General features: G+C 48.7%; 1 protein-coding gene across 1 annotated transcript in view; it reads right to left on the bottom strand.

The window, feature by feature from the left end:
• Positions 1-26,443, bottom strand: part of ARHGEF10L (Rho guanine nucleotide exchange factor 10 like) — a 144,444-nt gene extending 118,001 nt beyond the window's left edge. The window contains exons 1-5 of the mRNA XM_059716889.1: positions 25,127-26,443; positions 24,129-24,298; positions 20,791-20,918; positions 8,556-8,871; positions 7,123-7,297 (exon numbers count right to left, since the gene is read on the bottom strand). The gene's annotated coding sequence lies outside the window, so the exon portion shown is untranslated. The remainder of the gene's footprint in view (positions 1-7,122; positions 7,298-8,555; positions 8,872-20,790; positions 20,919-24,128; positions 24,299-25,126) is intronic.
• Positions 26,444-26,484: the final 41 nt, after the last annotated feature.

Below are 26,484 nucleotides of genomic sequence, written 5' to 3'. Positions count from 1 at the left end.
ATATATATATATATATATAAAATAAATCAGTCCACTGCAGAGATGAGTGGGGATTTGAGTTACTTTATGAAATACCAGAGCTGTGACCAGAAGGACTTGGGGTACAGGAGACCATCCACCTTAGACAAGGAAAGGGCTGGAGAAAAGATATAAATTAGAGAAGACAAGAAAAGAGGAAGGGAGAGCACCGATTCAGGGACGGTCAGAGGATGAACTCCCAAGCAAGTAGTGTTGTGCAAAGGATACCACACCAGCATTGCAGGTGGGCGATCTGGGGTTTAGTCCTACCACTGGCATTAATCCCCGATGGGGACACTGCCGATGCAATATAGTGTGGACAGATAGATACTACCCAATTCTCTGATTGCTAAGTCCCCTGTCGAGTCACAGATCACTGTAGGCTAACTCACCTCCCTTCTCCGATGGGGCTGCACCTATGCGATTAGGCCAGGCTACTACCAATACCTGGGATACCTTCCTACGATGCCAGGAGGGAGACATCCCCAGGGACATCGATTGCATAAAGCACGGTGGCTCCAGCGTGCAAAGCCGCTGGCTATAAAGAGTGTGCGTCCACACGCACCTCTGCTCCTGGAGCCCCATTCTCCAGTGCCTGACTGGTTTCACACCAGAATAATTCACTGATTTTGGGGACATTGGTCCTGCTTTATGCTGATATAAGAGAGCCAAGAGCCCTCTGAAGAGTCAGCCTCCTTCCTGCTGATGCTAACAAAAAAAAAAGCACAGCTACAATCTCACTGCTCTTCTACACCTGTTTGCCCTGCAGGAGCTGATTTTAGTCCTCCTTATGCATTGTCACCAGGATGGCGATAAGTAACAATCAACCACAGGTGAGCAAACCCGCCCAGGCCATATAGGATGTATAGGTGTCAGTAAACCCTCAATCAGATGACCTGAGCTGAGATGACTGGAGGTGAGACGCGGCAGGAAGCTTTCAGGGCTCTAGGTGGGTGTTAGCTAACCTAGCTGTTAGAGAAAAGAGCCCAGGCTCTCAACTGGTATGAACTGATGGAGCGCAGTTACAATTATGGCAGCTGAGGCTTGTAACAGCTTCCAAACACAGCCAGAGAGAGGGCAGTCCATGCACTCTTTTTTTTGATGGGCTGCTTTACAGAGCACACCAGTGCACGAGTGCGTCTGTGCCTCAGTTTCCCTGCCTGCATATAGCAGGGAGGATGGACGGCCTCCCAGCTTTGTACAGCATGCAGCAGCCTGCGGATGAAAGGTGCCAGACCGCTCCCAAATTGGACTAGGACTTACTACCAGGACGTGAATGTTACTTGATTTGAATCAAGTGCTCCAGAAGCACAGCGGGCATTTTGCTGCTTTCCTGGTCTCCTGGGCCACGATGTGCCAAGCGAGTGCTCGAGCTTCTTCACCAGGTGCAGCGAGTCCCTGGTCCAGTAAAGACAATCAGGCATGAGCAAGAGGAACTGAGCACAATACCTTTTATTGTGAAGCCATAGGCATGCCGATGCAGACTCTTCGTCTCTTACTAACTATAACCCTAATTCACCAACTGTCTTCCTAATTCCTACCTCTTCTAAATTAGGGAGTATCTCTGAATTATAACTTTTACTGCTAAACAAGGAGATTTTTCCTTGCCTGGGGCTGGGCTGATACCAAAATACACAGCCAGAAGCTCTAGGACTAGTCAGCCACGGCGGTCAGAGAAACTAAAATAAAACCCAAGCCTATTCAGTGCTCCGGCCATGCTACCAGCCCTCCCCTCTTGAAACCAGTCGGTTATTACAAGCACTGGTGTGGTTGCCATTTGTAGGCACTGGTGCAGCATGCTTAGTGGTGTTAACGTGCACCAGGATAAATGGCCCCGGTGCGAGTTGTGTCTGCGTAGTCTCCGCTCTGCTCAAATCCCAAGGTGCGCGTTCCCTGGCACCTCTGATTCGAAGATCCTCCGAGGCAACGCACAAGAGCCTCCCTGCTGGCATCTCTCTTCTCATCTCAGCCCCTTTTTTTCCCCCACTCCTCCTTTGGTCCTAAGGGGCACACGAAATGAATGCAGTCTTCCTAATGGAGACTTCCTAAAGTCCCAGCAACCGCTGGCGTGGGATTAACACACCTGAAGCTGGCAGGCAGCGCGAGGGGGAGCTTGCGTTGCTGCTGCATAGGCTTTGCTGCTCAGAGACTGCAGCCCTGGATAGCTCAAGTTAATATTTAAAGAGGTACTCACACCCCCAGCGCAGCCCTCTGTCCCCAGGGCCCTTTATCCCGGTGGCCAGAGAGAAGTATTGACTCCCAGCCGCCTTTTGGCTTCTCCTGGCCCATCCGCTGCCCCCAGTTGGAAACGGAGCTGAGCGGAGCAGGGCAGGCAGCTCCGAGCGTACCCTGGCGTGGGTGGCTCTGGAGGCACGTGGGAAAGGGAACAGCAGAGGAAAGGTGAGAGCTGTTTGCTGAAGCACGTCATCCCCTAGTGCAGGAAGAGGGCTCGGCGACTGTGATCCAGGACTGCAGGGCTCTCCTCCCGGTTCTGCCACTCGCTCCCTGCGTGCACTCGGGCAAGTCGCTTTCTCCGTGCCTCGGTTTCCCCATCTGCCTACCAGGAGTTATACTATTTCCTTGCTTCGTAGGGTGTGTGCAGGCAAATTAACTAGTGGCTTCTCTACTTCACTTCTGCATCCTCAGCTCATACACACTCGAAAGGGTAAGATCTGGCTCCAGGCCAGCAGCAGTGCCTTGAGAGAACCCACCTGCTACCAGGCCCTGATCCCGCTGGGAAAGAGCTGACGGCAGCGAAGCTGGCTCTTTGCCCCACGCCGAGGGAGGAAGCGGGAGTTTAAAACGATCATTTCAAATGATGCAGTAGCATTTCACTGTCTCCTCTTCGCTGCGTGATCCGAGACGGGCGCCAGCACCGATGGCCACCTCCTGACAATGCCTCTTTCAGGCAGGGAAGTGTTATTATCCCCCTTTCATGGATGGATCACCGAGGCTCAGAGAGAGAAAGTGATTTTTTCCCAGGGTCACAGAGGGAGATTATGACAAAGCCAAGGAATAGGATGCATTGCATTCCTCCTGACCCCCAGCCCAGCACCTGCACTGGGCGTGCATTGAAAATATAAGACTTTGCTGTGAGCTGCAGCCGTGCTATTCTGTTGTTCCTCTGCCTCTTGCCCCGCTGCCATGACTCTGACCAAATTGTTGCCTTTTAGACAATAATCTCTTTGAAGGGCAAGGTGGTTTCTTCTGTGCCTGTACAGGACCCAGTGCACTGGGGCCCTGAACTGGTTGGCTTTAGAGACCACCACTATAAAAAGGGTAAGTAGCAATATTAAAGCAGGGCACCCTCCATACCATGCCTTGATTGCACGTTACCCAAGGACCTGGGGGTGCCCGTTGTCGGTCCACCTCCTGCTCTCTAAATCCCCGCTCACTTAACCTAAGGAGATTCCCCATGATCTCCTAGACAGATCAGGGCTATGACACACAGCTAAAGTGTCCCGATTCCTTCCACGAGGAGGCAGTGCTGCAAAATGGTGTTAGAAAAGTTTTACCTACTATGAATATGCACAGGGTGGTTGAGCTGGGAGACACCAGTAACCCCACTGATGGGCCAAAGCAAACAGGTTTTGTGTCAGCTTAATCCAGTGGGTGTTATTTCACATGTTCTCATCCCAAAGGATTTTGCCAGGTTGTCCATGGCAGGGCCTTGTGCACGCTAACTGCTAGAAACGACCCTCCCTGCTCTCTTCTCAGCTGCTATCCTGAGCGATTTCTGCCCCACACTTGGTTCATTACAGCTCTGTCTCACCACCTTCGCCTGGCTTGGTTCATAATAAGAATTAGAAATGCCATACGTGTTTTCACCAAAGACCAGGCAAACTAGCCTGACAGCTTCGGCTAGATCTCGGCGTCCTTTCAATGTGACATGAGGAAATGCAGAACATGCTTTTCTTGCAATCACCAAACCAACCAGCTAGCGTTGCATCATGTTTTCCCTTCCAGTCGCTCCACCCTCAGAGGTGCCAAACCCTTGGGTCCGTGCCATCTGTCTGAGCTGTTAGAAACCATCCTGCTGGGTGCTATTCTCCTCTGAGGATACAGAACCTCTGCTTTCCACCTTCCAGATGTTTTCTGCAGGCCTTGAACCTGCAAGGTCGCAGGTGAGATGTGTCTGACACAGCAGTAAAGGTCTCAGCAGGGCCTGGAGGGTTAAAACCATTTGCTTGGCATAGTACAGGTCTAAGAACCACTCCATGCTGCTTTTGATTCACTGATGCTTTTGCCTCGGGATGAGCCTTGCAGACAGGTTCCAGTTTGATCACTTTGTGTCATTGCAACAGGGAGGGAAGGAAGGATTGAGCAGGTGTCCCCTAGAGCACACCCCGTCCCAGACTCGGGTCTCCTCTCTGCACAGGTGCAAACCTGTGTGGTTCTCTCGGTGCAACCCAGAGCTGAGGGCACTTGAATTCGATGCAACAGCCTTCTTTCAGCCAGATAGAGGTCAGTTCTGTACTGCTGAAAGGCACTTGCGCTGATTTATCTGGGCGTAAGCACACGTGGGATTTGCTGCTTTTAACCCCAGCATGTTGGAACGCATCGGCTGGTTAGCATCCAGGCCCGACTCCCTGCACCTCGCAGCTCGTGGAGCCAGGAGTACCTCAGCTTCTCTGTTTGCTAAGTCCCCTGTTGAGTCAGTACCCATGAGCTACTTCCCGTTGGGTGGGTTTAGTACGACACCTCATCATCGGACCCCTGCCCTGGGTCACCTCCCCATTGCACTCTCTCAGTCCCTTGGATCTGGGTCTGGGTGCACTGCAAAATGCACTGCAAAAGCACCAGCACAGAGGTGGGGGAAAGTGCCTCAAACTACTGATATAATAATAAAAGATATCAAATTCACCCAAGGAACCTTGTCAAACTACTGACAAACCCCTCCCTTGCTGTTCAAGGAGCATCGGAGGAGAAGGACGTCTGTTCTAACCTCAGACTGAAGTTTGGGGTACGAACACGGAAAGGGAACAGCAGAGGAAAGGTGAGAGCTGTTTGCTGAAGCACGTCATCCCCTCAGAGAGCCTGAGCTCTGCTCCTAGCTCCACAGTGCACACGGGCAAGTCTCTGCATACCCATTTCCCTGGCTGTGCCGTGGGCATGTCAAAGGCACAGATCCACCTCCAGCTTGTTACAAGTACGCCGGAAAACTCTTTGAGATCCTAGAGCAGAGATGTTTGGGAACCACCGGGTGCCGTGACACAGGGCGCTGGACTAAGATGGAGGATGCTGGTCCCGGAGTTTGCTTCTGCGCACGTTACGTTGCTTCTGCACGCTCTTCATGACACCTCGGGAAATTTGGCTGAGGTTGGGAAACTGCCACGTCAGAGAGTGTCTCGGTGCGGAGCTAGTCTGACAAATCCACGGGGCCTCTACAGACCAGCCATACCAGGAACCATTTCATTTAATGATCGCCTCTTTGGGTGGAAACACATCGAAACAATGGGTTGTCTGAGCTGTAAAAAACGAGTTCCTCCAACTCCTATGCAAGAAGAGGGAAGTGGAAATGGAAAATCCACAGAGGGGACAGAGGTGACAAAGCAGGGAATGAAAGAAGACTTTCAGGAGAAACAAAGGCTTGGGTTTATGAAGGTAGGAGAAGCTGTGGGAAGGAGGGAGGTTCAGGGGCATGCTTTTGTAGCAAAAGGGTTGGGCTTAATTGTGAAAGAAGCCGAGGACAAAGGAAGCTTAAGAGGGAGATTTCATGGTTGAGAAGAGGAGACCTGAGCTGCCAAGAACAAGATCCTGGGCCTCCCAAGAGGACTCCGACCCAACCCCCGACACGGTTCCCAACTAGCGAGGAAAATAAGGCAAGGAACTGCATATAACTTCCGTCTGGATGCTTCCTTCCTTCTGCAAAGTAACAAGTAATTGTGTATAAAAACCCCTGTGAGGTCTCCAGGTCATGCTGAGCTCCTGAAGGGTTAAATGCTCAATTTGATTATAAAAAAAATTAAATTATAAAAAAAAAAAGTGCCTGGGATGTTGGAGCTAGGAGAACGAGTGTGCATAAATCACTGGGGGGCGAAGGGTGATGCAGGACGGCTACCTGTGAAGTAGCAGACAAAGATTCAGCGCCAAGAAAGCGTGTCAGAGAGGCTGGAGCCAGAAATGGTGGATGAAGCTCACCGAGATGCAGAGCAGCCAATTGCATGTGGGTCCGGCACGGCAGGACCCAAACGCATCGGCCTGGGGAGAGCCCACAGAGGGAGCTTTACCTGGGTGGTGTGCAACCCGCCTCAGTTTCCCCATCTCTGCACCAGAAACGATGTTACCGGCACTGTCGGAAAGTGCATTCTCGTCCCCGGGAGCAAGGCGCAATAGCAAAGGCAGGTGTTGCTATTGTTAAACTTTACTCTTATGGAAGCACCTACATGAGAATCGAGCCTGGACCTAGTTGTGCTATATACAAACCTGCAGGAAAAGACGGTCCCCGTCCTGCCTACCTCCAAAAAGCCATCAGCCCACCTGCAGCCATAGCAGTCTGTTTTGCTGGTAATGACTACAGCAGCTAGAGGCATGATTTTTTTACCCACATAGTTATAGTACAGTTCCTCATCTGGATGGGCTTACACCTGTATATTGGTTTGCTCTCCTTCCTGGGAGGGAAGAACAATACTGACTAGTGGATAGAGACATCGGTTCTAATCTGATCTCTGCCACTGGCTGGCTGGATGGTCCTGGGCAAGACACTTTCCCTTTGCATGCCTCAGTTTCCTCATCCTTAAAATGGGGATATGAACACTAACTTGCAGAGTCCAGCCCTTTAAGATCTACTGATGGAAAGAGCTATGCAGCAGCTGGACATTAGGATGCTGATACAGCTATGTCCAACTGAGGGTACCCGTCATCCTATTCCTAAACCAGTCTAGCTAAAGAGATACTGCTTTCTAGCAACAAGAAGCCCTTCTTTACACTTTGAATAAAAGCCAAATGGTGAATCAAAAGGGAAATGAACATCAGCTCATGGTTATCCCGAGTCCCCGGGGAAGGTCCCTTTAACAGAGACATGCACTCCTGCATTACCTCTGTTTCCAACAAAACCCAGCAAAGAACTGCAGCGCCCGGAAAGTCAGGCAGTAAAAAGCTTACTTGGTCCCTTTCAAATTCTCCGCTTGCCCTTTGAAGAAGCGAGCTCTCCGGTGCTGCAGACAAAAAGCCAACTTCCCTCCTTTGAGCTGCACACAGCTTGGTTTCTCTGCTGTCTCTCTGCGGCTCAGGCACTGGAAGTCAGCGAGGCAGCACTCCTAAGAAGTGATTCAGACACCTGCAAGAGGAGTGGAGCACATGTATGGGCATCACCTGTCTCCAGAGCCACTGACAGTGACTCAGTGTGGGCTGGGCTCTGAGTCAGCCCATGACCAGGGGCTAGGGTAGGAGCAAACTGAGGCCTGGCAAGGGGAGATCCTGCCCCCAAGTCAGCCACAAAACTGAGGCCAGGTTGGGCTAGAGCCAGCTGGAAAGTTTTTGGTAAATAGCAAATACATCAAAAAGACAGACTGAATCTATTGGCAAGATTATGCCCGTCACCCTCTCCAGAAAGAACCTGGACCGGCCATAGTGGAGGCTCAGCCATCTCCCTCTTTTTTTGGCAGTGGACAATGGGGTAAGTAAGTCAAAGGGAGGTTAGCACATCCTGTGGCCCACTCCTGGCTGCAGGCTAATAGCAAGGGCATGCCCTGGTCCAGGCATGTGAAAAGTGAGGGAGAGGGGGTTTGCAAATATATTTATACACGCACACACACACATATAGGCATCCAGGTTATAGCCATATTGGTCTAGAGGCAAAAGCAATCCGGGCTTGTGGTAGAGGTGATATTTTTTATTAGGACAACAAGTCCTAATATACGTATGTATGTATGGGTGTATATATGTATGTATGTGTGTGTGTATATATATACATAATCCTAATATATATACGTATGTATGTGTGTGTATATATGTGTGTATATAAATATATACACACACACGTGTGTGTGTATATAAATAATCCTAATATATATACGTATGTATGTGTGTGTATATATGTATGTATGTGTGTGTGTGTGTGTGTGTGTGTGTGTATATATAACACACTCCCCTCTACCTTTACCCCCCTATCTTGTGACCAGTCTGGCTCATGTGACAAGCCCCGAACACATACACTGCTCCAGCATCAAATTCCCATTACAATAATGGCAAGCACATGCTCATCCGTATCTCCTTACCCGTTACAGCAAGCAGACAAGTGTATTGCCCCCCAAATACAGAGGCTCTCGCTTTCCCAGGAAAGCCCCTTGACAGATACCACGGTCTCCTCGGTGGACAGCCCCGAGGCCAGGGCTGGTGACCTCTATGCTTCCTGGGGTGGTGGGTTAGAGCTGCCTCCTTTTCCCCCTTAGATTTAGTTTAAAAGCAAGTGAAAGGAGCACTAGGTGTAGCCCTACAATTCGTTTTCTCTATGCTTGTGCCCCTCTCAGAAGAAATGGTGCTGCTGCTTTGGTGCGGAAGGAAGGAGGGGAGGGAAGTGGTGCGAGCAAACATACCTTTTTTATCTCCCTTTTTAGTTTTCTTTGAAATCACATGAGAACAGTGCATGGGTGTGTACCCAGTTTAGATTTCTTCACCGATCCCCGGGTGCCTGCCGCAGCACAAGAGATTTTGTTCGGACTCTCTCTCACCCCTGGTTTCGGCGCAGAGGCCGCAGCATAAACACAAGGAGTCGGAAACGGAGTACGTTGGGGTGGTAAGGTGGTCCGGGGGGGAGCAGTGGGAAGAGTTGAGATCTCCTGTACTGTCCCAGAAAGCCGTGGTTGAAATCATGGAGACCATTCCCCAGGTGGTGTTTCAGAAGCAAACTTCCTAAATAAAAGACATTTCCAAATAAAACAATTAGGAACTGGCTGTAAAATGCAGGAGGGTGGGACACAGGTTTTCCTACGTCCCAGGGGCATTTTTGAGATTTAAAAGTTTTGCAGGCCTCTGTCAGCCCATCTAGTTGGGGCTGGTCCTGCTTGAAGCAGGGGGTTAGATGTGACCTCCTGAGATCCCTTCAAGCCTCATTTTCTCCGATTATATACGGTGAGACCTTTCAAGTCTCTGCGCCACTGCCACCCGGGACTGAGGCGCCCACCCGGCTTGTCATCCTTCCTATACCTGGTTCAGATCAAGAATTCATGCTGAAATCTCATGTGTCCCATGTGAATAATTATCCCAAGCTCTGTACCTGCCGGAGCATCTCTCTGTGGCGGTGACCTTGAAATTCCAGCCTTGATCTCCAAAACCTTTCCCTGCCCATTGAAAATGCTCATCAAAACTGGTGTGTTTCTGTGGAATTTTAAATCAGATTTTAGGGTGGGGAAAAGAGCTGTGGGTTTGCACTTGCCTGTTGCGCTGGCTCTGGGCTCTACCCTGGGCAGGTATCATTAGATGTAGACCTTGGCATTGTCTGGGAAGAGCAATTACTCGCTCATTGGGTTTCTGACCTTTAGCTCCTAGGAGGAAACTTGTCTCTGTGTCAGCACTACAGACACCCTGCCCAATTTTGGGGCTGGCGCCCTGATGCCGATACGAATGAGAGCAGTGCTGGGCTCCACGCTGGTACCAGTGGGCTGTGCATCTTCCTGCACCAGGACCTGTTGTAACCCCTTTTTTTGTGGCTGTGTTTTAAAAAGCCCGAAGCCCCCTCCCAGGAATTGTCACTGGATTTCTTAATGTCTCAGGTGTATCTCCAGCTGACGTGCACCCTCCGGGACTCCTCCTTTGCGTCCCTGCACCGGGTCTGGTCTGCTCCAGCAGCACAAAGCCAAGGCAAATACATTGCCGGGTCAGCACGGTGCTGTGTAGGACAGCTGCCGGGGTTGTGCAGAGAGGTGGGGCTGGGCTTCGTGCTCCATTTTGGTGTCCTCCACCATCTCCAAATGCAGATGCTCGATGAGACAGCACCAGGCAGGGTCTGCTCTGTGCTTTCCATGGGCTCGTACCTAAATCAAAGCTCCAGGTAAGCGTTTGCTTCTCACGGAAAGCCTGGGAGCATGGGATGAGGCTTGGAAACAGATAAAACTTGTCTCTTTCTGAGCTGAGTCTGCTCGGGGCATCACTGTTGATGCAAATTGATGTGTCTCTTTAAAGGAAAGCACGTGGAGCGAGTGGCTAGCTCTGACCAGGGCTTTGATATGGGTAGATATAGAAAGATCAATAAATAGACGGCTGTCCCGTGCCCTGGCGTGTCTTCATTAACTGCACCAGTGGTTGTGCATCCTCTCTGTGCACGGCTCTGAAGCCACGCATTCATCCCCAGAGCCGCTCGTCTAGGCCGTTCTGTTGCCGGTCATTGTCATGGCGGGCAGACATCGTCACAGACAAATTAACAACCGCCGTGCGGGTTCTCATAAGAAAGCCGAAGAGGAAAGGGTGAGCTCCCATCCGCGTGGGAACCAGCTTGCCCCAACACGCAGGGTAATTAAACCTGACTTTGTAGCAGCTTCATTGGGCATCGGCTTCTGGAGAGCCAAGAAGCATCAAGCATGCAGAAAAAGGGAGGTTTAGACTGGGCATCACTAGCACGGACTTGGAGCAGGGGGTTGCACTCAACATGACTCCCACCCCCATTTTCTATGATTCAGTGACTTGTCCTCACAGCAGTCCACTGACATCCTAGAACAAATATACAACCAAGAGCCTCAAAACCTGCAACTATATAGACAAGTCCTCTGTTGCCTCCTCCTTTGCCATTCACCTGTACCCTGACCCAGTGCCCCTTGCTTTCCACCAGCCTTTGCACAGAGCCCTACCCAGGCAAAACTTGCCCCAGCAGATAGTCTCATTAATAGGCATGGGGAATCCTTGCAACAGTATGGATTTGCTGGATAGGAGCCCTCATTTCTCTAAGGTGGACTCGCACCAGCCTCCAAATGCATTGGCTTTCAGTGTTTTCTGAGCGAGGAGCTGGCCTTTTACGCGGGCAGCACGCAGCAGCCCCATTCAGTGCCCTGTATCGTAGTGAGAGAGGAAAAGGTTTCCTTCAGACTTCCTCTTTGGAAGTAATTTTGGATGCCACGTGCTGCTTCTGCCCTCCGAGACTTGAACAAGTCTCTGTTCTTGCCAAGAAATTTCGTCAGCGTTGGAACAAGGAGTCTGTTTTTCCACTCTTTTTTTTTTCCCCCTCGCTTGCTGTACGTATGCGCATAGCAGCCTTAAGCAAGAGTTTTTCGGGTTTTTTAATTAATTTGTAGCCGAGGCCAAATTAGCCAAAATTAATTCCAAGTGCAAGAGTCCAGAACCATAAGTGGTCCTACTACCGGCAAACATCCTCCACCTGCACCTGGGGCTGCAGATGTTTCCAAAACCTTTGGCGGGCATCCTACGTGCAGGCCCCAGCCCAGAGGTTTGGGGTTCGAATGCCCCCGAGTTTTGCTCGCCCCCAGCTGTACGGCCCTTGGAGCAAGCCAGGGACAGCAGCCTGAAGCAAGAGTGGATTCACCCCTCGCGGATGAAGTGCTGTAACCCCGCCATCCAGCCCTCCGAGTCTCCACTTTCCCCTTGCTCTGCCAACACATCTGTGTCCACGCGAGGGGCACAAAGATCTCGTGCTCGTGCAGCGAAAGGAAATCTCCTGAATCCCTCGAGGTCTGATCCTGAATATGCACGGACCAGGGGGGGTTAGCCCCTTCCCTGCCTAGGACCTAAGCACACACAATTCAACAAACAAGGGATGGGGGCATTCAAGGGTTTGACCCCCCTTGAGAAAAGGAGGGGCAGGAGAGGGTACGGTGTATATGTGCAGAGTATTATAAAGTCCCTCGTGCCCCAACATTCAATTATTCCCATAAGGGGCTGTATATAGAATTAAAAATGCACAACCGCTTCATTATAACAAACCTCGGCCTCTAATAGTCCAAACAGCAGGAACCAATTTTGTTATGATGGTGAGGCAGCCAACAGAGTAAGGCTAGTATAGCCAACACCCTCTTTAAACAAACTTTTCTGCTGGTCCGTAGGGGGTTCATGATAACAAGGCTGAACCGTACCATACGTGTACCATAGCTGGCTTACGCAGAGGAGACGAGCTTACTACCGCTGCCAGGTAGTGGGGTTACTCCTTTAGCTCAAGGAGCAGAGTCTGGGCTTTAGGTGCTGCTGCTCAACCCACCGCTGTTGACTGCCTGCAGTGGTTTCCAACCATATAACGCTGCCCACAAGGCCCTTTGCGATATGCACAGCCATAAAGGGGTTAAACCCTTGGGACCAGTGTCCTCACTATACAGTAGGATCACCGGAGGGGAGCTGTACTCCAGAGGGTCTCAAACCTTGAAGACTCTCTGTAGAGGGCTTGCTAGTGGCCTGTAGAGAGGTGGCTAGTCCCTTCCACGTCCCAGTTACTTCTACAGGTGCCCACAGCCTTTTTATTGTGCAAAGTGGAGCCTAGAGGTGCATAGAAGTAACCCAAAGCGGAGACCGTTTCCTTGCTTGTCTTAGCAGGTTGCTGTTAAATGAAAGAGCAAAGGCTCTGGCAATCTCTGCCTGTGGCTCTTAGTCCTTAGCAAACCTAGTCACTCTCTGTCCAGCTCGCCGAGTCTTGATTCTTTAGTAGCTGTTGTCCCAACAGCAACAGGGCGATGCTGTCCCACGTGGCTATTCACACAGCAAAAGAGGGGTGTCCGGGGATCCCAGGGGTCTGCAAGGAGCAAGTGGATACTGGAGAGATGAAAGCCTGGACACTGATATAGGGTCACAGGAAGGGAGGGGATGTGACTAGGAAGCTGGGCAAGCACGTGCAGGGAACAGGCGCAGGGAAGTGAAAGCGAGACCAAGGGGCAGAAACGGGAAGGAAGAAAGATTGAATAGGCACAACCAGCGGGAAAGGACTTGGGCTGGCCAGAGCCAGGCATCTGCAGCACGGCGGGCAGTGCTCGTCCCTCAGGACCAGGCCCCCAGAAGGTGAAAGCGGAGGAGGAAAGCCAGCGTGAGAAAACCACCTGGGAAGAGGAGTGCAGGTTCGGTGCTGGGTGGTGTCACTGCACCGGCTGGAGGAAGGGGCCCGCGGATCTTCCTGCCTCCAAGACGAGAAGGGACTCGCTCTTCCAACGAGCAGAGAAATGACTAAATGGCTCAGGGCAGTGCTCCCCCTCCACCTGCTCCCACCTGAGCCAGGCCCAGCTGCGTTAGAAAAAGCACAGAAAAGTGCTTTTTTTTTTAAAGAGAAATCTGTCTCCAGCAAAAGCATCCAGGTTTGACCACCTAAAAACCCACATCTTTTGGCTTTTCAACAATCAAAAGCTTTGGGTTTTCATTTCATTCAAAGAAACAACCACCAAAAAATATAGAAAGAGTTGAAGGGAAATATGTCATTTGTATGGTATTTTTCTTCTGCTGGTGAGGAAAAGAAAACTCATTGCCCAGCCAAATCTTTTGATGCATCTGCATTTTCAGGTTTCTGTCGAGGTTGCACCTACGTAGCAGCAGGTTGGACACATGATGGAAAAAGGGAGAGAGAAACACTGGTGATCAGTTTGAGTAACATTTTCCTGGATCTGGATATAGCTTTTGACCGCTTCTCAGAATAGGATATATACAGGCGGTGTTAATACAAATAACACGCTGTTGGTGAACCTGGTCTGAGGGTGCCCTCTCCTGGCACTAGTCAAGTGAAGCACTTCCCACTGCTAGGATTTCTCTTCCAGTTGCCCCCTGTGCTCTGCATTTCTATAACACTTGTGCTGTGCAAACCGTTCATGAATCATTGAGGGTCCCAGCTCTCCGGCGAGCTAGGAGACGGCTCTCACCCCTGCTTCACAGATGAATCGAGTCGGACACCAGGAGGTTCACTGATGCATCTAGATTTTCGTCCTCGGGGAATGGTAGAGCTGGGAACAGAAAACCCCCCAGCCACTGGCAACTGCTGCTTGTCAGCAAAATTAAACAAATCAGCAAAGTTAAATAAATGCATTGTTTATTATACTAGGAATTAATCTGGGGTCCACTCAGTGCCAAACTTGGATAGCCACCTTTTTTTTTTGTTTGTTTGGGCGGACCCCATTGCATTAATTGTTCCTGCCCTGGTGAACTTAAAGTCTCAACAGACAGACAGACAGCATGGCCATTTTGGGGGTGAATGCTTTGCACAAGGTCACCATAGCGGGTCAGTGGGAGAGACTTGGTCTGCACGGATCTCTTTATCCAGGTCATCTTACCAAAAAACCTGAACCTATCTGATCACAAACAAGGCAGCTTGCCCAAATGACCCCTTCTGGGTAATGATCGCAGGTGGAAGAGGTTTTCCATGCGATTCAAGGCAAGCTTCTTCCACCGTGACTGAAAGAGGATCCTGCTCTTCCACCAGTCGCGTTCTGTGGGTTCAGAAAATATTTGGGGTTGATGATGTGCAGCAGTTGGCCCGGGGAACCTTTCCTTGGAGCAAAAGTGCAAAGACTTATGCTATGGCTATCATATTCGGAAGGGCGTGTTTGCATTTTGCAGCAACCCCAGAAAACCCAAAAGTGTGCCTTTTAGGAACAGGAATAGATCTAGTCTCATGCTATTTGCACCATCCAGATGTCAAGAGAAGATTGAAGCCTGCCTTTGCTCAGGCCCGAAATCACGTCCTTGAGCCATTCGAATCCATTGGAAGAGCAAATATTATACATGGAAACAAACTCCTTGCAGCACAATATACCAGCCCTCAAGCACAGTGGTAGTGCCAGCCTTTTCCCATGAGAAATACATTGATCATAGCTTCAAGAAGCCTGTCCTTTCTATACTGACTCAGCTTTGTGATATCAATTGAATCCTTTCTTTTACTGTCTTAATCACCTTTAGGAAACACCTGGGAGTTTCCTGTCTCAGAGTATGATATATCTTGGAGCATAGGAATGTTTGCATGACCTATCAGATTTATCACACCTGTTTATACCTACTGATAACCCAGAACTTCCCAGGAGCTGCACTCTCCCCCTTCTCCAGGCCTGCCAGTAGACATCCAAACTTCATTCAGTGCTGCCTTTTCTGCCAGTTATAATGCAGGAGCTGGGACTATGAAAGCCAATGCCTTATAAATGTAAGTGCTTTCATCTTGGTCATAGAGCTGGTGACCTTCAGAGTGAATATGCAATGCATTGCTGCAGCTGCAATCAAGTGACTGTGCCAATATGAGCCCTCATATGAGCTGCAAGTCAGGCACAAAGGAGACCAGAAAGGAGAGCTGAGCTGAATTTTTCTGTTTTCATCAATAAACTACACCTTCTGGCAAGGGATGTAATTGGACTGTGCAAGTCCATGTGCTTTCTTCCGGGAACTGATCTGGGAGAAGCAGTCTGCATTCAAGGAATGGATAAACTAGCAACTCCACCGGCCTGGAATTTGGGGGTTGGGGGCTGGGGTATGGTTTTCCATGCACAGAGATGCAACCGTGGGGTTGGGGGCTGGGGCATGGTTTTCCATGCACAGAGATGCAACCATGTGCAATCAGCTCAACTGGCTGACCAAGAAAAAGCAAAGAGTCAAGGGTCTATGAGTCAACAGCCAACTCCTAGAAACATAACAGTACGGCACAATGAGAACAAAGCTGGAGCAGGTAGGTAGCTACACAGAGATCACAGGGAGAGCTAGTCATATGGGAATCCCCAAATCCAACCTGGTCACAAATGTTCTGGGTGGGGGCCAAACCAGAAGGACCTGTTTTCTGGATCCAGTTCAGGAGTGGTCCAAGATGGAGGAGCTCTCATCAAAAGAGTGTTTGCAAGTCCTGAGTCTTGCCTTGATTTCACCTCATGCTTTATCCCCTGTCTTTGCTCTTCACTTAATAGAGGAATCTATTTTCATAGTTGTTTGGGGTTGGAAGGGACCTTACAGATCTTCAGGTCCAGCCCCCTGCACATGGACAGGAAAGACCACTGACCCCAACAAGATGGGTGTCAAGACACTTGTTGATGATCACCAGGGACAAGAAAGGAAGAACAAATGAGTGTAAACTGGCCATGAATAAATGGAGGCTAGGAATTAGAAGTTTTCTCACCATCCAAGCAGGGAGATTCTCCCAGTAGGAGTATGAGTGCAAACAGCCTAAGTAGTTTTAATGTGGACCATGATCAATTTTATGAGCTGGGCTATATGAGATGGTCACCTGCGACAGCCAGGGACAGGACGAGATGACCCTCCCAACCCTATTTTGTTATGTTCCTGATCAAAATGATTGACTTTGATGGGAGTTGCGTGTACCTTGTGGTGGGAGGAGAGGCCTTGCTATTCCTACGCGGTATCCTAGTCTGACCTGTACTGCGAGTGCAAGCAGCAAACGTTAGTGCGTTACAGACTGTACTGTATTTTCCTCATTCCTAAATACAAAAAGCCAACTAACAGAGCCTCTCCTAACAATTTTGACTCAGGAATGCCTAATGACTACTGTTTAAAAGAGACAATTAGGGTGACATGGGTACATTGGGGAGTATTGTGCAGAGAGTGCATTCTTATTGCATTGAATCACACCTGTGTATGAATAGTCAGCTGATAACTGGGTGCTGAATGATATAAAGCAGCAGATTTATTACTCCACTACTCCACATTATATCCAGCAATGACCAGGACTCGGCCCTTTCCTGCTCCTCCATGCTGCCCCCCACCCCAAGTAACAGTCAATGCTCCTCTGTGCACTAAATACCTATTGTTTCTATTACTAGCATAGCCAGGGCTCCACTCAATCACCTTATGGTAGTGTAAGAGTGATGTTGTAGATGTGATAGTCCAGAAATTATGTGAGAGGGAAGGATTTCTTAGGGTGAGATATTTATCGGACCAACTATATAGTTGGGATAAAGTTAGACAAGCTTTCAAAAGCAAGACATTCCTCCTTGCTGTCTGATCACACACCGCGCCTGGTTCCCTGCGATCACTCATGACCTGATGGAGAACATCTTGCATTTGAAGCTTGTCCATCTTTATCCCAGCATCATAGCTGGTCCAATAAAGCATCTCACCCTAAGAAATCCTTGCCTCCCGCAGCATCCTGTTATGCTATTCACTGTATATGTCCTTCAATCTGGACTTTTGAATGCAGACTTTTGCAGATCGCACTGCAGAAAAGTGGGGTGTCTACAGCAGGGGGTTGAGCTACCAAAGCCAATGAAGGACGGCAGCTTCAAACTGCAACGTGCTTTTCAGTCTCGACAACTTTTCCCTGATTTGGCCAAAACAAAATGGCTCAAGATGAAATTTCTCATATGCCTGAGAAACTTTTATCAGTAAAGATTGCTAAAGCAGCAATGGATTTTTTTTTTTAAATAGTTTCAAATGGTTGATAATGGGGGCAGGGTACAATGTGGGGTTCTTTGCTTGTGATTAAGGGGACACATTTACTCATTGGATTTTTTTTGGAAGTAAATTGACTCTGTCACAAGGAGTGAATACATAGGAGGTATTACAGTGGCCAGCTGCCAGGGAGCTGTTTGACTTGAGTCATCATATCATAGAAAATGAGGGTTGAAGGGAGCTCAGGAGGTCACATCTAGTCCAACCCACTGCTCAAAACAGGACCAGTCCCAACTGCATCGTCCCAGCCCAGGCTGTGTCCAGCCTGAAGCCAATGGCTACCCCAGAGTGATGCAGGTAATGGTAGCAGACACACAACACATACACCGGAGAACTTTGTCCAGTCTAATCTTACTTCTGACTTTCTCCAGAGTAACTTTCCTCTGGAGAACAATATTTCCTCTGCAGTAAATGCTGTGCATCATGTGTCTGCTCCACTTTCCCTCCAGAGTCCTCACCCTATGTGCCCGGATATTTATTTATGTGGCAAAAAAATAAGTTTCATGCACATGTAGATTAGCATAGTCCTTACAGGTTCCTAGCTGCAAATCCCATTTTTGATTAAAAGCTTTAGGGTTTCTCCTACAGGTCATCTTCTCAAAAGATACAGGGCTAAACATTTCAACCATTCATCCACACAAAGCTTGTTCGGTGTCTCATAAGAGGATAGCAACAGGCATCAAACTTAAGCGCTTTGTTTCATGTCTTTTTGGAAAAAGAATGGCCAAGTCCTAGAGGGCCAGGGTCTGCCATCCTGCCCCAGATTGTGGCCATGCAAGGGGGGATCCAGCCTCTGTGCTGGCTGTGCACACCACTGGCAGCAGTGCAATGCAGCATGCAGAAGCCCATTATTACTATTGCAGCACCTGTGGGTGGGGAGATGGCGGCACATGAACTACTTTGCTAGGGGAAGTCCCCTGTGCAAGGTATCTGCAGGTAACTTCTTCCCCAGAGCAATGCAAGGAGTCCCGAGCAGGCAGTTTAACAGTTAACAGCCTACAAGGAGGAAAAGCACATGAAAACTTAGAGGAATGAGTAGGGATCATTTAACAAGGTTGTTAGAATTTGGGTGCAGCATATCAAGGAATTTTATATGGATTTTGTTTAAAAACAAAAATCCACTATGTCGCTCTAGGGAACTTCAAGGCTTAAAAAAGCAGGGGGCACCATTTTTGTAAGGCCTGAAAATTTAAAAAAAGAAAATATTAGCTTCTGTTGCTGAGTCTGTGTGTCTGTCTAGCTTTCCTTGAGGCCACGCATTACTCCAGGATCTGTGCCTATGGACGAAATGTGGCCTGTTCGTTTCATTTAGCAGCTCGAGAAAGAAAATTATTACTTGACTTTAAAAAGCCGAATCAGCAGCAGGTTTCTGTCTAGGATCTAGGGAGAAGTTTACAGGAACGACGGGGGGGAAACGAGAAAACATTTGCAGAGGAGCTGATGGTTGCTTTCAGTGAAGTGGAGCTCAAATGTAAGTCGCACGTGTGCATCTGGGTTTTTAATTTTCATTTCTTACAGCAATTTAAGCCATCCCGCATGCACACATGCCCTAAGGCTTTGCTAGGAATATTTCATATACCCATATTCTTCTCTAACACATACCACTCATGGTATTGCACTCGAAAACCCTAAGAGCTATCCCCGGGTGCAATGTTGGCATACAAAGCAGGCAGGTGTTCAGACTTAAAGCAGCACCACTGACTATGCACAGCTTCTTCTGCAGCATTGGGACTATCTGAGCCATCAGAGCTCAGGGCTGCTGTTCTGTTACTGATTCACAGCTTCGCCCATCTTTCAGAGGCAGGCAGGCTTGGGGCTTTGGCTGGTTGAGGCGACGAGTTTTTCACATGAATCCCCCAAAGACCATTCAACATACAAACCCCAGTACAGATTGAGGGCTAGGATTAGCCCCAAAAGGCAGACAAGACACCTGCGTAAATGCACATGCTGATTTAAAGCAACGGCGTACAGCCTGCTTCAGGACAAGCACTTTGGCACATGCTAAGCTTTGTGACTTGCACTGAAATACTTTGCCATATCAGGACTAGAATCGGCAACCATGAAGCATTATAAGGTCTGGATCCCATTGAACGCAGTGACAAACCTGCCCCACTAAACTGGTAAATGAGGTCAGCAATACTCAGGTCACAACTTTGGAGCAACAAGTGGTTCTTCAGCTTCTTCTTGGCAGCTCTGCACAGGAAATGCCACCGGGTCTTTCTGCTTTAAGCAGGCACGCTGCATTTCTGACTGCATGCATTGGGCACGTCTTTCCTGCTGTCACAAGTAAGGCAACACCTGCGCTCTCTAGTGCTGCAGGTGTAGAGATGTACTATTGTTCTGGTTTGCGACCTGGAGCGTGTTTGCCATGGGTCACCTCAGGGTGCATCAATTGTTGTGGACTTTGGGTGACGCCGGCACACGGATCCTGAGATAACCTGGACTGAGGTTAAGTAACTAGTTCTTTGTAACTCAACATACAGGGTTGCTTCAAGTCCCTTCTCCCTAATTAGTTCCCTCCCTCCTCTTCCTGTCTCCCCACCTCATCAGAGATGCGATGTACTGTTTAATTATTAAAGGTGGATATATGTAATATTTATCATGAGAGAAGAGGGAACGAACCTGTCCTTAGGAGGCCGGGAGAAGGATTGGGGGAGACCATGAGAAGATGGGGATTAAGTGGGGGATGGAGCGGGGTGATCGGGGGTCTTTGTGGGTAGGGGGTCAGCAGCACGAATTTCCATCACAACCTCCACAACTGCTCTTAATGAGTCCCTTTGTCAGCAGCCTCTGCAAAGAGGCCAAGGTCTGAATAGGCCAGGAAGAGTGAACTCCCTGCAGATCCAGGTTGGGGGGTCCTAGCAGGGCAACAGGAGGAAGCTGCAAAGCTGCTTTTAGTAGGGTTGCATTGAGCCCCAGCCCCAGGGCAGCCTGCTCAGCCCTGCTGGTGCTTACATTGCTACCCACTTGCTAAGGCACCTTTTGTGGGAGTAAATATAGAACATTTAGGCTTCTCAAGCTGAGAGCTCTCCTGTAAACCTATTAATCTTATTACATAAGTCATTCATTACATATATTTAATTAATTCATGTGGCTAGACAAGGGCAACCTGGATTTTCAAATGAGCTCCAGAGAGCTAGGTGCCCAATCCTGTCCTCTGGCCTTTCAAAAGGAGTTGGGCGCATAATCCCCTGAAGTTCCTTTGAAAAATCCTAGCCAACAATGCAAGGTCTGTTATGACAATGATTTATTCACATTGCAAGAGCACTTAAGGGCTTTGGGCATTGATCCAGCTTCCACCATACTAGGCATTGTAAAAACATGGACCAGAGAGGTGGTCACAGCCCCAAAGCACCTGCCTCCCCAGCCTGAGGACTGAAGTCCGAACCGTCCATTTGACTGGGCTCGTGAACTAGGAACAGAGCTGCTGGCCCACAGGTGAAAGGTGTCACCCCTGCACCTTTCTGTTGGAAAACTCACATTTCTTTGGTCACAGTCAGTGTTCCCAGGGTCCGGACTAAGTGGCACACACGGTAGAGCATTGTGGTACTCCTCGCTGATGAACGCTCGCATCCCTTACAGCTGGAGAAGCAAGATCCAGCTGGGCCCTTTGGAGATAAAAGGACAACGCACTCGATCAAAGGCATGCAGCAGCATAATAGCTCTTGGGAGTTAACAGGAAGGACCAGTTCTTCCCAATTCTATCCAAATTGCTCTCCCAGAGCAGCCCAGAGTCAGGAAAAACCAGTTTCTAGCAATCCACACCTTAGTATCGTATGCTACAATTAGACTCGAGGATCCAATTACATCAGCAGCCGTGATCTGAATATGTCCTACATCGACTGGGGTGGGGGGAATCATTTTATGCCTCCTGACAGCCCCCAAATAATTGTTTTGCCGTATAAATGCATCCCTAATAGAGACTTATAGCAACGTGCCATTTTCATAAGGAAACCAAGTGTCATTTACATGTTAGAAGGAATTATTTGATAGCAATGCTGTCTCTGCTGTCTTTTGCAGCATGGATTATCATAATGGCAACAGTAATATGTTGCAACAATAAATGAAACTACAGCAATGAGTACTGTTACAAGACTGATTGCTAAAGAGAGAGCTCGAGCTATCTATATGCTTTTCTAGTGCAATAATATGATTTCCCAGTGCTTGTCATTCATGGATTTCAAGCGGCTTTACAAACAGCCGTGACTTAACCTTCATGCCTAGATGAAGTGGGAATCATTATGCTCACCATTGTACATTGAGCCCTGGAGAGGGAAAATGATGTATCCAAGGTCATACAGTGGATATGTGACAGAGGTAGACATACAGTCAGCTCTGATTCCTACCTCTGGACTTCAGCCACAAAACCTTACTCCTTTGTTTGGGTTGAGAGAGCCTGAAAAAGCCCAGGTAAGCCCCAATTGTCCACACACTGCTCTAAACCTTGCAAAAGCTTCAGATCTGGCTTTGCCAGTCCTTGCTCTAAATACCTTCCTGCTCCTTTCCACGTACTCCAACCGTGATGGTGCACATGTAGCTGATCTTTTAAAAAAAAAAAACCTGACCTTTCAAAAGGCAACTACTAATCCTTAATCCCCAACAGGTGCCCATATAGGCTATAGCCATCTGCCTAAGTGGCTACTGCTGGTCTGTTGGGAGCATGAAAGAAAATGTAAAGCCTTGCATTCTCCCAGTCTGATCCAATCCAGCAATAATACTTCGAACCAGGCTCTCAGCTTGGGCAATTGCTGCCCTGAAGTCAGTGGTAATGCAGAACTGTCCCTTAGCACTTACACATAGCATTACACATTTAAAGCACTTTCTGAACATGGGCCAGTGCATGCTCACAGCAGATGCAGATTATTCTGCCAGGTTTACACGGAAGGAAACTAAGTCAACTGCAATCAGTAGAGTTACAACAGCTTTGTACTTGTGAACCTGGACCTAAGTGATTTCCTCAAGGTCACTGAAGCCAGAAGTGGAAGCAGGAACCAGGAAATCCTAGTCCAGAAAGACTAGACTCTCTCCACTTCTATTAAACTAACTGTTATTTTCTGTTACCCAGTTCACAAGCTTTACTGCAATTCTTCAGAGACCATCCTCTATACAAGGCCTATGGAAATTAGATTAGTATACTAGCTTATAATTGATTTCCTCTTCCTGCCCTTTGACCATGAGAGCTTGGCAGAATAATATGTCAGGGGGCACAAGTTTCCAGAAGTTAAGCTAAAAGACTTGAGCGATGAGATAGTTCTGTTTTTTCATTCCTAGATGACCCGGACTGACCTTAGAACAATGCACTTGGCCTCTGGAGTCTGAGATAAACTATCTTGAGTAAACATTTTGTTTTGCAAATAGGACAGAAAGCACTTGGATGAGCTACAGTGTTTGCAGTGATTCACAGAAGTTCTTCAGAGAAAATACTACCTCGATCTGACTTTTTGATCTGGCCCTTGTTTTTATATATATATGGTAGGATGGTCACCTGGGATGCAATGCAGTGATTCCTAGATGTTAACTTTATAGGCCAAATTTTGCAGTCAGTTACACTGCTATAAACTGAGTAAATCCATGGATTTAAGTACAGTTTGTCCCAGTTTCCAGAAGGGTGTAGGCAAGTGGGCCCTCTATGTTATGAAATTAGTATAATTATCCAGCTACGCTGGACCAGAACAGAGCCATTAAGTAATTAAACAATCCAGGATAGATCTACTGTTAAAAGGGTATCTGCTAATTATTTGGAGCATAGCAGTAGGATCAGAAAGTCCTCAGAGGCAGTTTTATGGGATAGGATTGCATTTTATTCTTGTACTGCCAGACTACAAAGGCACCCTCAAATCCACTGTCGTGTCTTCTCTGCTGTTCACTCTTAATTGGCAAGTCTGAACGCTATCCATAATGGAAATGGTAAAAGCAATCCCAACAAAGGGAGGAGAAAAATCACTGAAGGTATTCTTGCTTAGCAAAAGCTCTGACCTTTTAAAATTAGGACACCAGAGTGGATTTTCTGGTGTTTTTTGGCTTTTTTTTTTTATTTATTTTTTATTTATTTTTTTGCTCTTTTTCCTGTGTTTTGCTGGACTGGAAGAAAAAAAATAAAGTAGGAGCTGCTCTTTGTGTATATTTGAGAGTATTGTTTACGTGTCCAGCCATTTCATCTTCTCTGATATCCTGTACTATGCAGGGAGCATCATTCTGATGGGAAGCCTGAGACTTTCCAGATGCTTCAAGTAGCAGATCCAAGTGCCCTAGGCCATTTCCAGTCTAGGGAGTTAAGAGTTTCTCTATGTAAAATTCCACCCAAAGTTTCTTTTCAGCCTGGAGTTTTTCTCTACCTCTTGCTTTAAGTCACTAAATAGTGTTCCTGACTGGTCCAAATGAGCTGCAGTGTTGCACCCCAGACATGGGTGCATTTCAGACCAGGTAATATCTCTATCTCTACATGCAAACCATGTAAAGGTAGCTCATATCCTTGCTTTGGGATTCTTTGGAATGAAAGGAACAACAGAATCTGAACGGTCCTTATCTTGTCAAGGGGCAGGACCAACATCTGAACCTCACTTCAATACATGTGGACCAAATTTATGATCTTGTGCCCTATGCCATGCACTCCAGAGAAGGAGGCATTGATGGAAACTTGTGGTTTCAGGCAACTCAGTCTCTCACCTGTCAGTTAGTTAACTCCCACCTCCCCACCCCAAAAAACCAAGCATGGTAGAAGCACACCAGTATCCATGGCATGCAAAGCAATGACGTAATTACTAGTCATAGTCTAGTGCTAGTAAAACCTTGGACTAAATGATGAGGTACCCACTTACCGCTGGGGGAATTAGAAGTGCCGTTTAACAACATCAGGCCAGGTTTGAACTCTCAGCTCTGGAAGCACAGCCAGACATCTTATCGACTCTGCAAACGCCCCTTTTTCCCAAGCCGCTGCAAGAAGGGGAGAGCTGCTTTCTCAGGCTCCTACAAAGTGCTCACCGCTGACCTAAAGCAGGAAAAGAGCATAAGTATATGCTTAACTTCAGGCATCTAATGAAGTGAACGCCTGCTCCGGACAACTGATGCCTCTCTGATGTAGTTATATAAGGTGCACATCTCCACCCTGCCTCCTTCAAGCACGGGAACAGCCCCATTCAAACCCTGGGCCTGTAAATGGTTTGGATGGGCCCATTGGCACCCGTATCTTCCCCTGCAATAGAAATCATGATAGCAAAGCCAAGACACAGCAAGTGGGTCCTTCCTTCATGCAGATGTTAGCGAGCGGTAAAAGGAAGTTACAAAGTCGACGGGGTGGACGGAGGTATAGAAAACCTGCACGAGCTTGGGCTACATAGTACAGGGTGGGTAGGGGGAGGATGCAACTAAGTTTCATGGAGAGATGTGGCCTAATTAGCCCCAGGGGTGCGTTAGGGATAAGGGGAGCTGAAAGCGCGATGCTCACTGAAGGAGATGCAAAGGCTGCGCGTGAGGAAGCCACATTGTATAGAGATGTGTGCTGTAAGGGATACAGCCAGGTATGCAGAGTACAATTGCGGGGGCAAGGGAGGGTCCAGGTGGGAAGTGGTCTTAGTTCATGATCCATTGGAGGGGGCAGACCTCTGAGACCAGCCAGCGGTCTGCTGGTGTCCGTGCACCATGACGCACTCCACGTAGATGTCCCTGGACCATCTGATGGTGTCGGACACCATGGAGTGTCTCATCATCAGTTGGGGGGAGCGGTGGGATATCTGGCAGGGCACTTTCATTGCGGGGGTCCCATGCTCTCAGTGCCCCTGCACTGTCACCCCATATCCCCTGCTCCTAGGGCACCCACCAGCAGCTTGTCCTTCATCAGCTTCCACTCGCGGGCTTTGGTGCAGGCTTGCAGCCGGGTCTCGAATGAGATGGTGATGCCAACCACCGTAATGCGCTTGGTCTCCTTGTCTGGGCACAACTGGCTCTCAGTCTGCGCCAGTGTGGTTCATCGACGCCGTCCTGGCTGAAACCGGAGCAGCCGGGCCGGCACCACCATGCTTGGACAGCACTGTGGCGGAGCGGCCAGGCTCTGCTGTGGGGTTTGCAGGCAGATAGCACACGAGGCAAAGTCCCTCATTTATAGCTACATCTCCAGCATCTCTTTTCACGATCCCTGTAGCGGGCGACGGAGCCGTTGAGTCAAGTGCGGTGGATGAAGTGCCGATCTGCAAAACGCGGGGCACGAAGCGGTTCCTCGTGTCCCACTTCAAGGTGCATTCAAAGACCCTGGGTGGGTTTTGCCTTGAGGTCACCGACGTACTCAGGCGACCCTTAGAAGCCTCTCCAGGCAGGTCCTCAGGCGGGTGGGGGTCACGGTGGCATTTGGAGCTCCTGGTGCTCCTCGGACCAGGTCCAGGCATCGCCGATGCACTTCCCAAAGCAGCACGTGGCCCGGCAAGCCCAGCTCCACAGCGAGGCAACATGCCCATCATCCAGGGCAAACCTGTCCTCCAGCGAGCCTCTCGGGACCATGGCTAGGTGGCCAGCAGTTCCCCAAGTCGGACCGCTGATTTAAAACGGTGCAACCTTAAGTACCACCAGCACATTTTGGGTCCTATAAATTAATTATAATAAATCCGTGCGTGCATATTACCACCGGCATTACCCGTGCCACAGATTGGGAACCACTGCGCCGGGCAGATCCTCCAAAGAGCGGAGACGCAGAAAGATTTGAGGAAGAAGGGTAAAAAAAAAATTAAAAATCCTTTTTTTTTTTTTTAAGAAAGCCTTGCACAAACCACTTCTCCTCTCCCAGCCCTTCTGAGTCTTCCTGTCCTAAAGATGGAGCTGTGTTTGCAGAGGCAGGACTCTGCCTGCCTTCTCCCTCCCCGGCTCGGTCTTTCCCCCTGTCCATACATGTGTTTCTGTTTTGTATGGTAGCATTTGTTCTGGCGGCTCATATTTACATTTTAAGTGCATCTGGTGGGTGGGCGTTAGAAAAACCCTTTTCTTTAACAGGAAACACACAAAAAAAAAGAAAGCCTTTGAGTTCTTTCCTCCTTTTTTTTTTTTGTTTCACTCTTCAGCAAAGCAGGTAGAGAGGGCTGCAATCCGATCCCGACCACTTGGGGAGGAGGAGAAAGTTGATTTTTTTTTTTTTTTTGTAAAGGTAGTCGTGGGGGAGGATATAAAACCTAAGGGGAGGGGGTGGGGGTG

The sequence above is a fragment of the Alligator mississippiensis genome, chromosome 13 (genome assembly GCF_030867095.1).
Source record: "Alligator mississippiensis isolate rAllMis1 chromosome 13, rAllMis1, whole genome shotgun sequence".
Taxonomy (NCBI): domain Eukaryota; kingdom Metazoa; phylum Chordata; order Crocodylia; family Alligatoridae; genus Alligator; species Alligator mississippiensis.
The sequence above is the reverse complement of the archived record's forward strand: the minus strand, read 5'-3'. Positions and strand labels throughout refer to the sequence as shown.